Raw genomic sequence first — 14,465 nt, 5'->3', positions numbered from 1 at the left:
AGTGAAAGAAGCAAACGGCCTGGGAGGGATTGGAGGCAGAGCTTCCTGAGCACTATTCCCAGGCCTGCTCCTGGGAATGTAGCTKTTCCTTGCTATGTAGCTGGATCTGTGCTCAGGCCAGGAGTGGYCAACCTCTCACAGACTAAGAGTCAAGAAAATGAACGTACAAAGAGCTGCTATCAGCAGCAGTGGGTACCATCACTGGCAGAAGTGCCTGGTTTTCATGTAGGACCATACACAGTACACACAGCCTGGGGAGATTTTCCTTGGCCGTTTCCTCCATCACCTTGCTGCCCGTGGCCCCATGTAGCCCCTCAGCCACTCCATTCATCCAGTGTCCAAGAAGTTGTCCAACCCTTGTTCCCAGTCCTGCTGCTGCTTCCCCACAACTGCTTCCCCATCTTACCCGTCCTGTGCCTCCTGCCTGTCTTGATGTAGGCGACACCTTTTTTTCAGCCAGAATTCCTGGCTTTGCTGCTATGTTCTTACAAAGCAGCAACAAAGATGTCTGGAGAGACAGAAATTAGTTGTCAACTCCTGCCTTTGAAAGCTTGCTGTGTTTCAAAAGGAGTTTTCATTAACCAGTAGCTAACGGTGTGGAGGGACACAGCTCATGAGCTCACGCAGCTCATGTGAAGGCTCCGTGTGACTTGGGAGATGTGCGGTGGGGCCTCAGTTCACATCCTTGTTCTTGTTATCTCAAGTTTTGCAGGCCCATCTGGGAACAACTGGTTACAAGTTCAAATATCAAGACACATTATAGTATTTCCAGTTTCAAACGCCAGAAAGTAGCTAGTGGCTTTGGCTCCTGTTATTGAGGCTCAGCTTGAGGTATCTTTCTTAAACAGATTTGATTTTCAGAAAGTGCTAACAGCAATTTTATAAAGTGTCTCAAGCTGACCATTGAAACATAGAGCAAACAAAGCTTCTGTTTTTGGAAAATCTTGGCCTCAGTGTTTCATGCTGAATATCTTAAGTTCTTACATCTATGAAAATATCTGAAAAGAGTATAAATATTCATGGGTCCAGTGGCCTTCCATGGACTCAGGTATTTTCCCAACTTTCTTTGAAGACAAGTTAGATTTTTTTCTTGTCCTAGCATTCAAAAATCCTTTTTTTCCAGAGATTGGAGAAATAAGTTACAAAATGGTAAAATTTTGTTGACTATTAAACGGATAGAACTGTTCAAGAGTGTATTGTTCACAGGTGCCAACGGCAGTACAGGCAATGAAAGTAAAGTGCCGTTCTCAATAAAGGCATGCTGAAGTGAAGAATAAACTTTCAGTGATCCAGACCATAAAAATGCATGACAAGAGAYTGCTATTGAAAAAAAGTGGTCTATTAAATTAAGATGCTACTAGGTGTCATTGTGACTCTGTGGGTAGCATGTCTGTCTCACAGCCAACTACTTGTGGGTTCAAGTCCCATACTGGGACTTTGGCTCCCATCCAGTGTACTGCAGTAATAAGCAGCATGTAGCACTTTTAGAGGTGTCATCCTTCAGAGGAAATATTAAACCTACTGTCCTTCTGCCAGCTCTCTAGTTGGAAACTGAAGATCCCCCAAGCACACTTTGAACACAGTGAGTAATAACCTTGGGGCCTTGGCTAACATTCCCTCTCTCAATAAAAGAATTTTTAATGACCAAGACATATTTCATAAAATAGTAGAAGTCACATGAAATAATGGAAAAGCCTCATTAGAAATGTTGTTTTTCCATTATATATTTCTTTAACACAGTAAGTCACCTGTTTGATTAAATTTCAATAGCACTCTTAAGTGGCTGCTGTAAATTATCTACACGGGGACATTTAAAAGCACCAGGCACAACTTCCACAAAAAAAAAAAAAAAAAAAAAAAAAAAAAAAAAAAAAAAAAAAAAAAAATTTGAGAAACAGTTAACTCCCATATATATCTTTGAAAAACTCAGCCTAAGTTCAGGAGAGGTCCACGAAATATGCTAAAGACTACATTTAAGAACAAAATTTCACTGCAGAGCACTGAAGACTTCAGTGTGGAGCATAGCAACATTTATGACCTAYTAAGTGAAGACATTGTGGAGCCTATCAAGAGCTTCATATGCTGCTCCATTCTCTACCTACCAATAGCTGATACACTTTTATTTCCAAATATATTTCTGCAGTGGGGACTGTTAACCTGGTCAGCTAGTATTCACATGCCATTAAATCTCCTTTGAGACATTTTCTACATAGCCAGAAATCATAGAAAGAATATTTAATGGCAGTGTGCAAATATTCTTCCAGTGACTTATATGTAAGAGTGTAGAATAAAATTTTGTCTTCTGTTTTGTGGGTTCTGTGAGGCAGAGCAAGACATGTTCTGAGCTAGAACAAGACAGGTTCTCTATCCCCAGCTGGTCCTGAAAAAGGCAACCTGCAGAATACAGTCTTACTGCTGGTACACACGGCTTACCAAGAGACAATAAACTAGTTGGGAATGATTAAAAGGCATCTCAGAACCTACCCACTTCTCCTTTCTCCCAGCTCACTGYGTATCTGCAGCTGTAGGTAAAGCAGGGCTGTCCTTTGCCTGTGGTCTGTGCCACCAGTCTGACATTCCTGTGGGCAAAGCAACAGCGGCAGGATTTCTGCTCAAGAATCACTTGAGAAGTCATGAGCTGACCACATCAGAGGGTAAGAGCTGTGACGTGTTTCTCTCTTCCATGTTCTCCAATTGCAACTGGTGCACTGCTCAAGATCACAGAATCACAGAATATTTAAGGTTGGAAGGGACCTCTAGAGATCATCTAGTCCAACCTTCCTGCTCAAGCAGGCATACCTACAGCATGTGGCACAGGGTGGCATCCAGGCGGGTTTTGAAGACCTCCAGAGAAGGAGACTCCACAACCCCCCTGGGTAGCCTGTTCCACTGCTCTGTCACCCTAACAGTAAAGAAGTTCCTCCTCAGCTGGAGATGGAACCTCCTGTGTTTCAGCTTATGGCCATTACCCCTTGTCCTATCGCTGTTCACCAATGAAAACAGCTTGTCCCCTTCTTCCTTACATTCTCCCTTCCTGAACTTATACATGTTAATCATATCCCCTCTCAGCCTTCCCTTCTCCAGAGAAAACAGGCCAAGTTCACTCGGTCTCTCCTCATACCAGAGATGTTCCATTCCCTTAGTTCTATAGTTCTTAGTTCTATAGTTCTTAGTTCCCTAAATTCCCTTAATCATCCTGGTTGCTCTTCTCTGGACCCTCTCGAGAAGCTCCACGTCCCTCYTATACTGGGGAGTCCAGAACTGCACACAGTACTCCAGGTGTGGCCTCACCAGAGCTGAGTAGAGGGGCAGAATCMCCTCCCTTGACCTGCTGGCAACACTCCTCCTGATGCAGGCCAGGATCCCATTGGCCTTCTTGGCCACRAGGGCACACTGCTTGACTCATGGTTAACGTAGYGTCAACCAGGACTCCCAGGTCCCTTTCCGTGGAGSTGCTTTCTAGCAGGTCAACCCCTAGTCTGTACTGGTGCCTGGGGTTATTCCTCCCCAGGTGCAGGACCCTGCACTTGTCCTTATTGAACCTCATGAGGTTCCTCTCTGCCCAACTCACCAGCCTGTCCAGGTCCCTCTGGATGGCAGCACAGCCCTCCGGAGTGTCGGCCACTCCACCCAGCTTGGTGTCATCTGCAAACTTGCTCAGGGTGCCCTCAGTGCCCTCATCCAGGTCATTGATGAACAAATTGAACCGCACTGGGCCCAGTACTGACCCCTGGGGGACACCACTGGCCACAGGCCTCCAACTGGACTCGGCCCCATTTATCACCACCCTCTGAGCTCTGCCATCCAGCCAGCCCTCGATCCACCGCACCGTGCACTCATCTAGTCCACTCTCCCGGAGCTTCTGTATGAGGATACCATGGGAGACAGTGTCAAAAGCCTTGCTGAAGTCAAGGTAGACAACATCCACGGCTCTCCCCTCGTCCAGCCAGCCTGTCATCCCATCATAGAAGGCTACGAGGTTCGTCAGACATGACTTCCCCTTGGTGAATCCATGCTGACTGCTCCTCAGCAGCTTCTTCTCCTCCGTATGCCTGGAGATTCTCTCTAGGATGAACTGCTCCATCACCTTTCCAGGGACAGAGGTGAGGCTGACCGGCCTGTAACTGCCTGGCTCCTCCCTCTTGCCCTTTTTGAAGACTGGAGTGACGTTGGCTTTCTTCCAGTCCTCGGGCACCTCCCCTGCTCTCCAGGACCTCTCAAAGATGATGGAGAGAGGCTGAGCAATAACCTCGGCCAATTCCCTCAGCACTCTTGGGTGCATCCCATCTGGGCCCATAGATTTTTGAGTGGCCAGTTTGCCTAAGTGATCCCTATCCCAATCCTTCTCAACCCGCGGAAGGTCTTCCTCTAGCCCATTTACATCTCTTCCATTTGAGCCCTGGAGTTCATGGGGGGTCGCCTTAGCAGTAAAGACAGAGGCAAAGAAGGCATTTAGTAACTCTGCCTTCTCGGCATCCTCCGTCACTAAGGCCCCTTCCCCATTCAGCARTGCACTAACATTTTCCCTCGTCTTCCTCTTGCTATTGACATACTTATAGAAACCCTTCTGTTGTCTCTGACTTGCCTCGCCAATTCTAATTCAACCCGGGCTTTGGCCTTCCTCATTTCGCATCTGCATTCTCTGACGATGCGTCTGTATTCCTCCCACGTGGCCTGTCCCTTCTTCCACCAGCTGTACACTCTTTTTTTCTCACTCACTTTGCCCAGCAATTCCTTACCCATCCATACAGGTCTCCTGCCCCGCTTACTCGACTTCTTTTTTGTGGGAATACACCGATCCTGAGCTTGGAGGAAATTGTGCTTGAATATCAGCCAGCTCTCCTGGACCCCCTTTCCTTCTAGGACCCTGACCCAGGGGACTGCTCCAAGGAGCWTCCTGAAGAGGTCGAAGTTGGCTCTCTTGAAGTCCAGGGTAGCTACCCTACTTCTTGCCCCACCTCCTCCACGCCGGATCGTGAATTCCAACATCTCGTGGTCGCTGCAGCCCAGACTGCCCCCAACCCTCACATTTTCCACTAGACCATCTCTGTTTGTTAGTATCAGGTCTAGCAGCGCCCCTCCCCTTGTTGGCTCCTCAACCACCTGYGTCAAGAAGTTATCTGCAATGTTCTGCAGGAACCTCCTGGACTGTCTGTTCCTGGCTAYGTGGTTTTCCCAGCAGATATCAGGGTGGTTGAAGTCCCCTAGGAGGACCAGGGCCTGTGATCGGGAGGCTTCCCGCAGCTGCCCGTAGAAGGCTTTGTCCACTTCCTCGTCCTGGTCAGGAGGCCTGCAGTAAACTCCCACCACTGTGTCGCCCCTGCTGGCTTGCCCCTTTGTCCTCGCCTTCCATTCTCCCCTATGCTGAGCTCTATGCATTCCAGTTGCTCCCTCACATAAAGAGCAACTCCGCCACCTCGCCTTCCTGCCCTGTCCCTCCTGAAAAGCCTATAGCCCTCCATGGCCACATTCCAGTCATGGGAGCTGTCCCACCACGTCTCAGTATGTCACCGCCCACTCAGGCTCGTGATTATAAATTTGCTGCAACCATATAGGATAGGCTGTTTTGGTTCCTTGCTCCTAAGTTTACCTCTTCCTTTGTTCATTAACATCTCAAGAAAATGAACAGTAAGAGTGGGAATCGCTTCTGCCTCCCTTATACCTTTCTCATTTTAGTTCTGCTGTTCATTTCTCATACTTCCAGTCTCAAGTGTTCTTCTGAACTCCTTGCTTTGGTGACCTCCCTTCCTAATTTAATCTGGACAAAGCACCAAGTTCATTCCAAGTCATAAAGCTTGATTTGCTGTGTGCTCTTGGCAAATGTGGATAAGCTCTCTGGCTCCTTTTAATCAGCAATCATAATATTATTTTTTTTTTAAACTGAAGCAATTAGGTCACCAAAGGAAGTAGTCTCTTGTGTTCCACTGAGAACAAATGTGTCCTTCTCTGACTTGCTTCCTAATTTAATTATTAGAACTTGATATCATTTTGGTTTCCATGTGAGGCAACCCCATAAGAGCAATTATATCCTTTCGAAGGCAAGGTTACTGCTGCTAGAACCAGGACTCTGAGGGCCTGGTACTCTGCTGTATATGGTAATAACATGACTTGCTACCATTCGCATTGCGACATCCATCTACCTACCCAGCCAACAATAGCATTCTGCTGGCATCCTCACTGCTGCTCTGCACTGAGCTAGCGAGCATGTGGTGTATCTGGTACCAATTAGTTAGCAACGTYGCAATGGTCTGAAGATATAAAGCAGCTGTTAAACGCTAAGCATTATTATTATGTTAGCTATTTTTTTAATTTTACCTTTTATATCTTTTATTTAATTTTTGTTTCAGAAAATATTATTGTATTCTTAACTGCCTTCAGCACCTCCTAGTCCTGTCAATTACAAGTCTGAAATGTTTTGGTATAATTATGTTGTATGGTAGCACAACACCTAAGATGCTTCCCTCTGTATGAAAATTTGTCTGTCTAAATTTTTTTAAAGAGCTATAGCTATTTGTATTAACTATTGTTCAAAAATACAGGAATATGCTATGTTAAAATATCTTATTCATCTGGTTGGAACAGCTTTCCAGATTAAATGATTTAGGAAGTTTGGAAAAAGTTTTTGGCCACTGGAGTGATTTTCAGTTCCAAACTCAGCTTTCCCTGGTTCCTTCTCAGTTCCCCTCACCACCCCAAGGAATATTTAATACTTGCAGTGCACTGGGAAAAAATCTCTCAAGAAGTCACATGTTTTGAGGATCTGATTGGCACGTAAATCAGGCTGCTAGACACAATTAGAAATCCTGCATTTCAAGAAAGACTTGTAGCAAACATGTGTAACTGAAAATCAAAGAGGCACAACAAAAGAATTCTGTAAGACATTTCCAAACGTTGTTGGTCAGAAGAACGATATTTCTTCACATTTGCCTCAATACACTGTGCAAATTGCTCAAACACAAACAGATTTTGTCTGACGCAAGCAGACAGAACAAGAGCTAACTGCACCATGCTGAGAATAATGGGGCCCTGCTCACGAGTAAGCTGTGTAGGTGTCGAACAGCAGATAGAAAATAAATTACAATTATAAAACACGAATTAGGTCAATTATATCATCATATCGAAGATGCTGGGTTTCATGTTTTTCAGGACTGAATGATGCAACTGAAACACTTTGAACATGTCCTGCCCTAACGATAGAAGCTTGTTTAATGGCTAAGATGACCTGTAACATGGACTTCTCTGCATGGACTTCTCTTATATTTAATTTAAGTTCCAATAACCCTCACTAAGGAGACYTAAAATAATCTATCTCAAAAACTTCACAGCCTTCCTCGGCTGAATATATCAAAATTCTTCCAGTGTTATAAATCACTAGATACTTTCAAATCTGTCAGAAACACACCATTGATGTAACAACACTTCAGCTCTTTCTGGCAACTAATTAAATGTCCTTTTTACATACTTTCCTTTCCCTTCTGTAGCTATTAGGACATGTCACATGTCCCCAGCCAGTATGAGGGCACTGGAGCTGGCTTTCTTGAATTCTACTAGAATAAAAATAAAGATGTTCTTAATATGTGACACATCCTGCAATACGCCTTGTTCCAGGCATCCTGGGAGAGGAAAAAAAATACTCACTTCATCACCTGGGGCTATATTGTGCAATGTGAAACTAGTTTAGAGATCACTTTTTAATGGAGACTGGAGCTAATCCTATTCTCARGTATCGCTACTGAACAGGCATGACTAATGTGCAAACCCATAGACAAAACCTGTGAGCTGGGGCGTGCAGAGAATGAGGATCCTTACAAAACTTCCCTGACAAGAGCTTTGCCATACCAGAGGCCARCAAGGTGAGCAGGGTCAAAGGGGCTCTTCAACTTTGTGTCCATCCCAGGACACAGATGAGGCACAGACTCAGCCCCAATGTCTAACCCTGGAAATAGCAGCATATTCCGTTTATGTCTTCTTCAGAAACACCCAAGGGAGCTTCCCAAGGGAAAAGAGTTTCTCCTGAGCAATGGGGCTCCAGGAGATGGCTAATGAGAAGTCAGTGATGAACTCTGTGTCTGAAAGGAGTCTTTAATATAACAACTGGCAAGGTAACAATCATTAAACTGTAAAAGTGATGAGTTAAAAAAAAAAAAAAGACAGAGCTGCCAGGGTTCCGTATGTTGCTTTCCATATGAAAATGAATAAAACCAGCTATGTTTGCATATACCAGAAATGTAACTTAAGAAACAGATAAAGCTAGAATTGCAGTAAAATTTATCCTGTAGTATCCTATAGGGCACTGTTTGCATGCCTGTCTAGCATTCCCTATAGGGCTTCTTTCTTTTCCCCAGGGCACCTCCCAGCTGCTAAGGGCTCTTAACAGGCTCTTCAAGCTTTTCCAAGGAAATGCCATGAGATCTGGCCATGAATATATGACTTTCCTTCAGAGCTGGCATTAGGAGCGGCAGCCAGCAGCATTCAGGCATATTTCATCCAGTCTGTGTATCAATTCTGCTTTAAGCACATTCTCCAGGCTGAGCTGGGACTTCAAAGCCACAGTCTGATGCACTGCATTGATTTTGCCTCCAGAGACCATGAAGATATCTGGTTTCTTTGGGAATATTCTTTTTACTGTGGTAGAAAATAAGATGAGTGTATACATAAACAACTCTGGGAGAACATCTGGGACAACAGACTCCTGAGCAGAGCTATATCCTGGCCTATTTCCTTTCTTTTGCTTCTTGAAATTTGTCCCTGGAGCCATATACAAAGTCTAAGGAACCAGAGCATCAACATTTTTCAAGGAAGTCTCATCTTGCATCCCATAGTAATTGCTACGTACTACATACCTATGCCTGTGGCCTTATTTTGTGCAGAACCTTCATTTGCCCTTAGACATTAAACGCTCCCCAACTCTGAAGAAGTCTGAATACAGATAGGGTCTTTGCAGCTGAAACACACCTCTGGCCAAATGGTGTTAAAAAGGGATGTATTGGAGCAGAACACAGAAAAAACTCTTCCAGAAATCACTCTAACCACTGGGTTAGAGTGACCTCCAGCATGAGGTCATCACAAAATCTTTCCCACCTTGATAAGTACAGCATGGTGAACCCTGATTAGAAGACTAACTCTATTAAGATACTAATTTCACTGAGTCTCCACAGTGTCCTCTTAAGGTAAGTGTCAGTGTGTTAAGTAATAGGCTTGTTGTACATACATTTCTAGAGGGAATATAGAGGGTAATACTCTCACAGAGATATTTTTGCCTCAGCAAATTTTAAATGGGACAGCAAATTGTAATGAGTTACATTTGGAAGAAGCAGACCCTCAGGGCATTTTTTTCTTGGTGCAGTATATCAACTATACATTTTGCTTTTCATTGGTTGTCCAAATAAATTTTAATATGCTTCTTGGTAGCTTTAAAAGGAATATATGTCTGGCATGGGAACATCCAAGATGGTGTAAAAATGTCATTGTATTGCTCTTATCTTCCAGAAGTCTTAATTATAAGTTAGAAATTCATTGCGTTAGACAACCCACAAATGTACAACAAGGAATATGACATAGCACAAGCAACAGTAGTATTTGACTTGAAGTTATATGATATGAATATGCACAATACACTAATATAATTCTCTGTGATGTTCTATTGTTTAGGTGCTAAGATTCTGCTTTTGATTGTTAAAGGTCAGGTGTTTCCTGGAAATACGGATCTAAGATCTAAAACTCAGCAGAAGGAGGAGAACCCACCCGAGATCTAATTGGAAGTGTTTTCATCTTACAATAGCAATTTTTAGAGCATCTGATTCTTATCATGACAGTGGCACAAGAGCTGAAGCAACAGGGCTAATTATAATTGGAATAACCATGATAAATAATACAATGAGAACAATACAGAAAAAGATAAAGGAATAAATTTGTTCAGCAATGAGGTTGACTTTTATAGAGGTTTGTTTAAACTTCTGGGCAATAATAGGTGATTATTAGTGTACTTCAGTCATTTCCTGTCTGCATATTTATTCAACAATGTAAAGTTGCTTTATTCTAGGTAGAGAATTACTCTGCAGAAAATGAAATTTCTTTAAGCTTGCCAATGTCATTACACTGGTCAAATCTGTCCACCAAGTCTTGTCCTCTGTCAGCCTGAGAGCTAAATGATACGGTGGGCATCAATGCTCAAAGTGTTTGCTTTCACATGCCTAGTATTTGACTCAGCTTTATTGGTAAACAACAGGATTTATAAAGAAGATCAGATATTAAGGACAAAGGATAATGGTTCAATGTGAAGCATTTATTAATGTTAGAATGACCTTTTGATGTAAGCAGTGCAAAATTGCACTGGCTTATATAAATGGAGTGGAAATTTAGGCAATTAGCATCAAGCTAACTTCAAGGAAATAAGAAATACGATCATTACTGATTTGCTATGAGAAGATTATTAGACTATTTTATTTGTGGGATGGCAATAATGTTTTGGTCAAGTGACACTTGCCTGCAGCTGAKACCAAGATGCAAATACAAGATGAGAGAAAAGGAATTTCAGGAGTCAGATGCTGAAATACTTTTGCTAGTGCATCATGGCAACAGGGGATAGATCACCATGTTTGGCGGTGGTAAGTGCATAGAAGAGGAGGTATATCTATTGGTTTCTTCTTCCTTCCATTATTTCATGTTCCAAATAAGGTCTCCATCAAAACCTGACAGGTCTGAGAGGCCTTAAGTGGTGATAATAATACTTTTTCAGCTATAAAGCTTGAAGGAATATTTTTGTCTGTCTTTCTCAGACATAATTAGTGATCACTCAAAATTATTCATGGGCTYTGGATAAATAGAACATACAACTTTGTCCTCTAAATCCTCTCAATGATATCTTTTTCTAAAGGCAAGTGAGGCAAATAGGTCCTTTCAGAAAACAAAAAAAACATATTTATTCTTATCTTTTCCTCATCCTTTGATAGCTTTTTATGATTGCTCTCTGACTTTTGGCCTGCAGCCTTTTATTGTCCTAAAGGGAATAACAATGCAGAGATAGTAAGAAAGAGTAAAAGATGACAGGAAGAAAATAGTCAAGTAAAATAGGAAAATAATCTGGATGGTAAAATTAAAGTTTAAAAAGAAAGCTTAAAATATGGTCAAACAAAATCAACTATCAATTTGAAGGTAAATGCACACATTTACATTCACATTAAAGAAGACACATCTAACAAGTACAGTGAGACAAAGGTAGAGAAATAGGAAATGGGAAGGATAGGCAATGGAGAAAATGTGTCATGACTGTCATGAGCTTTTCTTACAGTTTACTTTGAATCCATATATTAAGGGTGGTTGATTGAGATTCATAAAATAAATATCAGAAAAATGTACCCATTTCTGACTGGAGATAGAAAGAAAATCTCTTAGCCCAGAGTGTCTCAGGAGACATATTTCAGTCACAGCATGTTTGCTGAAAATATAAAGGGTTGTTTGATAGAAATTTTCAAACACTTTTTTTTTTAATCAAGAAAAAAAAAAAGATTCATTGAGAGCATTTTTTTCCTGAAAATATTTATTATCAATTACAAAGTATGGGATTTCTAGTCAAAATTAGAAAAAAAAGGAAACAAAACGAACAAAAAAAATGCTGAGGTAAGAGTCCCGTATTCTAAAAGAATACCTTTTTTTTTTTTTCCTCTCTTTTTTGATACCCATTCTGAAATATGTGAGGAGTTTCTTTTGCACTTTTTAATGGCCCCAGGTACATCCTGATTTTGAACAGGAAGAGTTTTGAAATCATGAAATCTTTTACAAGACAGGAAAAAAGTTTCCTGTCCACCTCTAACATGAAGACTCTTATATCACCAAATAAAATGAGCTATAATGGCTAAAATAGCTTCATTAGTTAGGTTTACTATTGTGTAAACTGCAGAAAAGGCATGGGAGCTTAAATATGTGAAGGTGGCAATACCATTACCTACTATCCAGCCCAACATATGTTTTCAATTTAAACAAATTTTGCTGTTTCCCAACTGCAAATTGGACGACATACAACAAAAACTGTGTTTTAACAGCTTTAGTATTTTATAGACATTACAGCCATGCACCAATCCTTAACCTTAGGAAAAAGTAAAAATTACAAAGTTTGCTATAAAAACACCTAATCACCAGCACTCAGCTGGATGTTGTACAGCCTACTGCATAACAAGCTGGAGTAGGGCACAAAACACATGGATTCTTATCCTTCATGAAAGATGCTCTGTCCTCTTTGTTTCCATGTCTCTAAAACGGGGTAATAATACTTATGTTTAATCAAATGTTTTGGGAATGAGTTGYTTTTTTTCTGCAAAGTTATCACTTTATAATGCTAACAGCATTAGTAATAATAACGCAGCTTAACAAATGCATAAGAAAATATTTCAGGAAGCTACTGTGAATAAACCTCAAATATTAAAACTATAGATTTTAACCAGGTAATTATGTGGCAATTTCTATTTTTGGGGTCCCATTTCCATTAGATTCTTAGTTCAAAAAAATACAGACTTGTTCACAGTAAAAATATTCCAATATATTGAGATTTTAGTTGAAAAAACAGAAATATCTTCCATAGCCAGAGTATGTTTTGCAAGCTCCATTAACATCAGGCTTGACATTTTCATATTCTTTTTGGGCTCATCTCTAGTCAACTGGCAGAATATTAAGCATAATGGCAACATGCTACCAATGAAAGAATGCCAAGATCTCTAGATTTTGTTATAGTGCATAAATAACTCCATATTAAAATTGTTATTGTGAAAGCTTGGAAAAATCAYTTCTATCATCCAGATCATTGATAAAATCTTGGCTTTACTTAAGTCTGCTGGAGTTTTGCCATTGATTTGGCAGGGTACAGATGTCAGAATGGACTTCGAAACAATCAGATTAGGAACAGCTACTTTTCTCATTTTCCATATTTCTCAGTGGAAGCTGAGAAAGGACATTTTGAATATTGCAGACATTTAAGCCAGCTCAAAAGGATGCAGTCAGTAAATTTACTTTACTGAAAGATTGACTGCCTGGAAAATGTTGAACACATTATTTTCGCATTAGTTCTCGGAGATCTGGAGCACAACCCACATTATGATCAAAAGTGTGTACAAGCACAAGTRTAGTGTCCATCCTCCCTTTATCACATGCACATGTGCTTCTATACACATACGCCACATCATCAATATGGCAGAAGTTCACATCGATTGCAAGCTGACAATAGCATAGAGAGGAGAAGAGAGACAAAACAAAAAGATGTGAAAGTAGTTTCTCTGATGGAAGTTTGGAGAATATTCTTTACCATTTTCATCTTCGCATCTATTGATTTTTCTCAGTATTTCAGACCTCTCTAATACTTTAACTGTGAAATATCTGACGAAAGGTCTTAATTTTTCCCTTCTATTTCATTTTTCTATTTTTCTTTTATTTTTCTGAGTGCATTAGAAATATTAAGAGGCATATTTGTTGTCCCCAAATWCAATCTAGGCACTGCCAGTTAGAGAGCCAAAGGAATCTGTTTCTCTTTTTGCTTTCTCCCAATACAGCACTGTCAGTGATCTTCCTTCTTTCTCTAGACTACTTTTTGTTTATCTTCTCCTTYCATACTCCCACAGACATAATCAGTGTAACCAAGTATTGCTTACTTCAGTTGCTGTTTCCTATGCAGGAAAACTTATCTTCTTCTCCATTAGCCAAGTCTTGCCCCAAAGGCAGTGATTTGGACAGTAGCATCCATTGTTTCAGCTGTCGTCTTTGAGTGAGAAGCTTAATTGCTTCTCCCACCTGAAGGACAGAGAGCTTACTCTTCCTTCTCATGGGCTAGGGCTATCAAGAGATCAAAAGCCCTTCTGCTGCACTTAATCATATTCTGCGCCCTCTGCCATATTGCTGTTTAACTCTGTGGGCTTCAGTCAGCATCTGTGCACACTTTCTTCTTCTAATAACAGAAGCTGCACAGTCCTTCAAAAGTATTTCTCTTGAGTGTCCAGAAACATATATCTAGAATTACTACTACCTGGATAAACTGTAGCCATTAAATTGGAATGACTTCAAAGGAAATATGAAACTTTATTTCACATATGCATGCATACATATATAYGTACTCAGGAAAAAAAAWGAAAATATTGTAATAATCTTTATAATCATAAACCCTTATATAAATTAGTTCCTCCACAATTGCAACTACTGTTGCTTTGGACTTTTTTGGAGTATCAAAAACTATTTACAATAGTGGATCACCTATTTGCCTGGTTTTCCTCTTCAGAAAGAYTGATTGGGATAATTGATTGTGGGGGCTGATGAAGGGGGTGGGAAGATGAGGTCAGTTAATTGCTGCCCAGGGAAGAGGATGTAGGTCTCYTTTGTTCCAGGATGAGGGACCACTTGTAATAAATGACATATAGCAGAGATGTTCAGAAGACACTCTTTTAAGAAGCTTCTCACAAGGGAATAACAGATGTTGGTTGTGATTT

This window comes from Nothoprocta perdicaria, unplaced genomic scaffold, assembly GCF_003342845.1.
Source record: "Nothoprocta perdicaria isolate Ctin4 unplaced genomic scaffold, notPer1 scaffold_57, whole genome shotgun sequence".
NCBI lineage: Eukaryota > Metazoa > Chordata > Aves > Tinamiformes > Tinamidae > Nothoprocta > Nothoprocta perdicaria.
Note: the sequence above shows the minus strand (reverse complement) of the source record.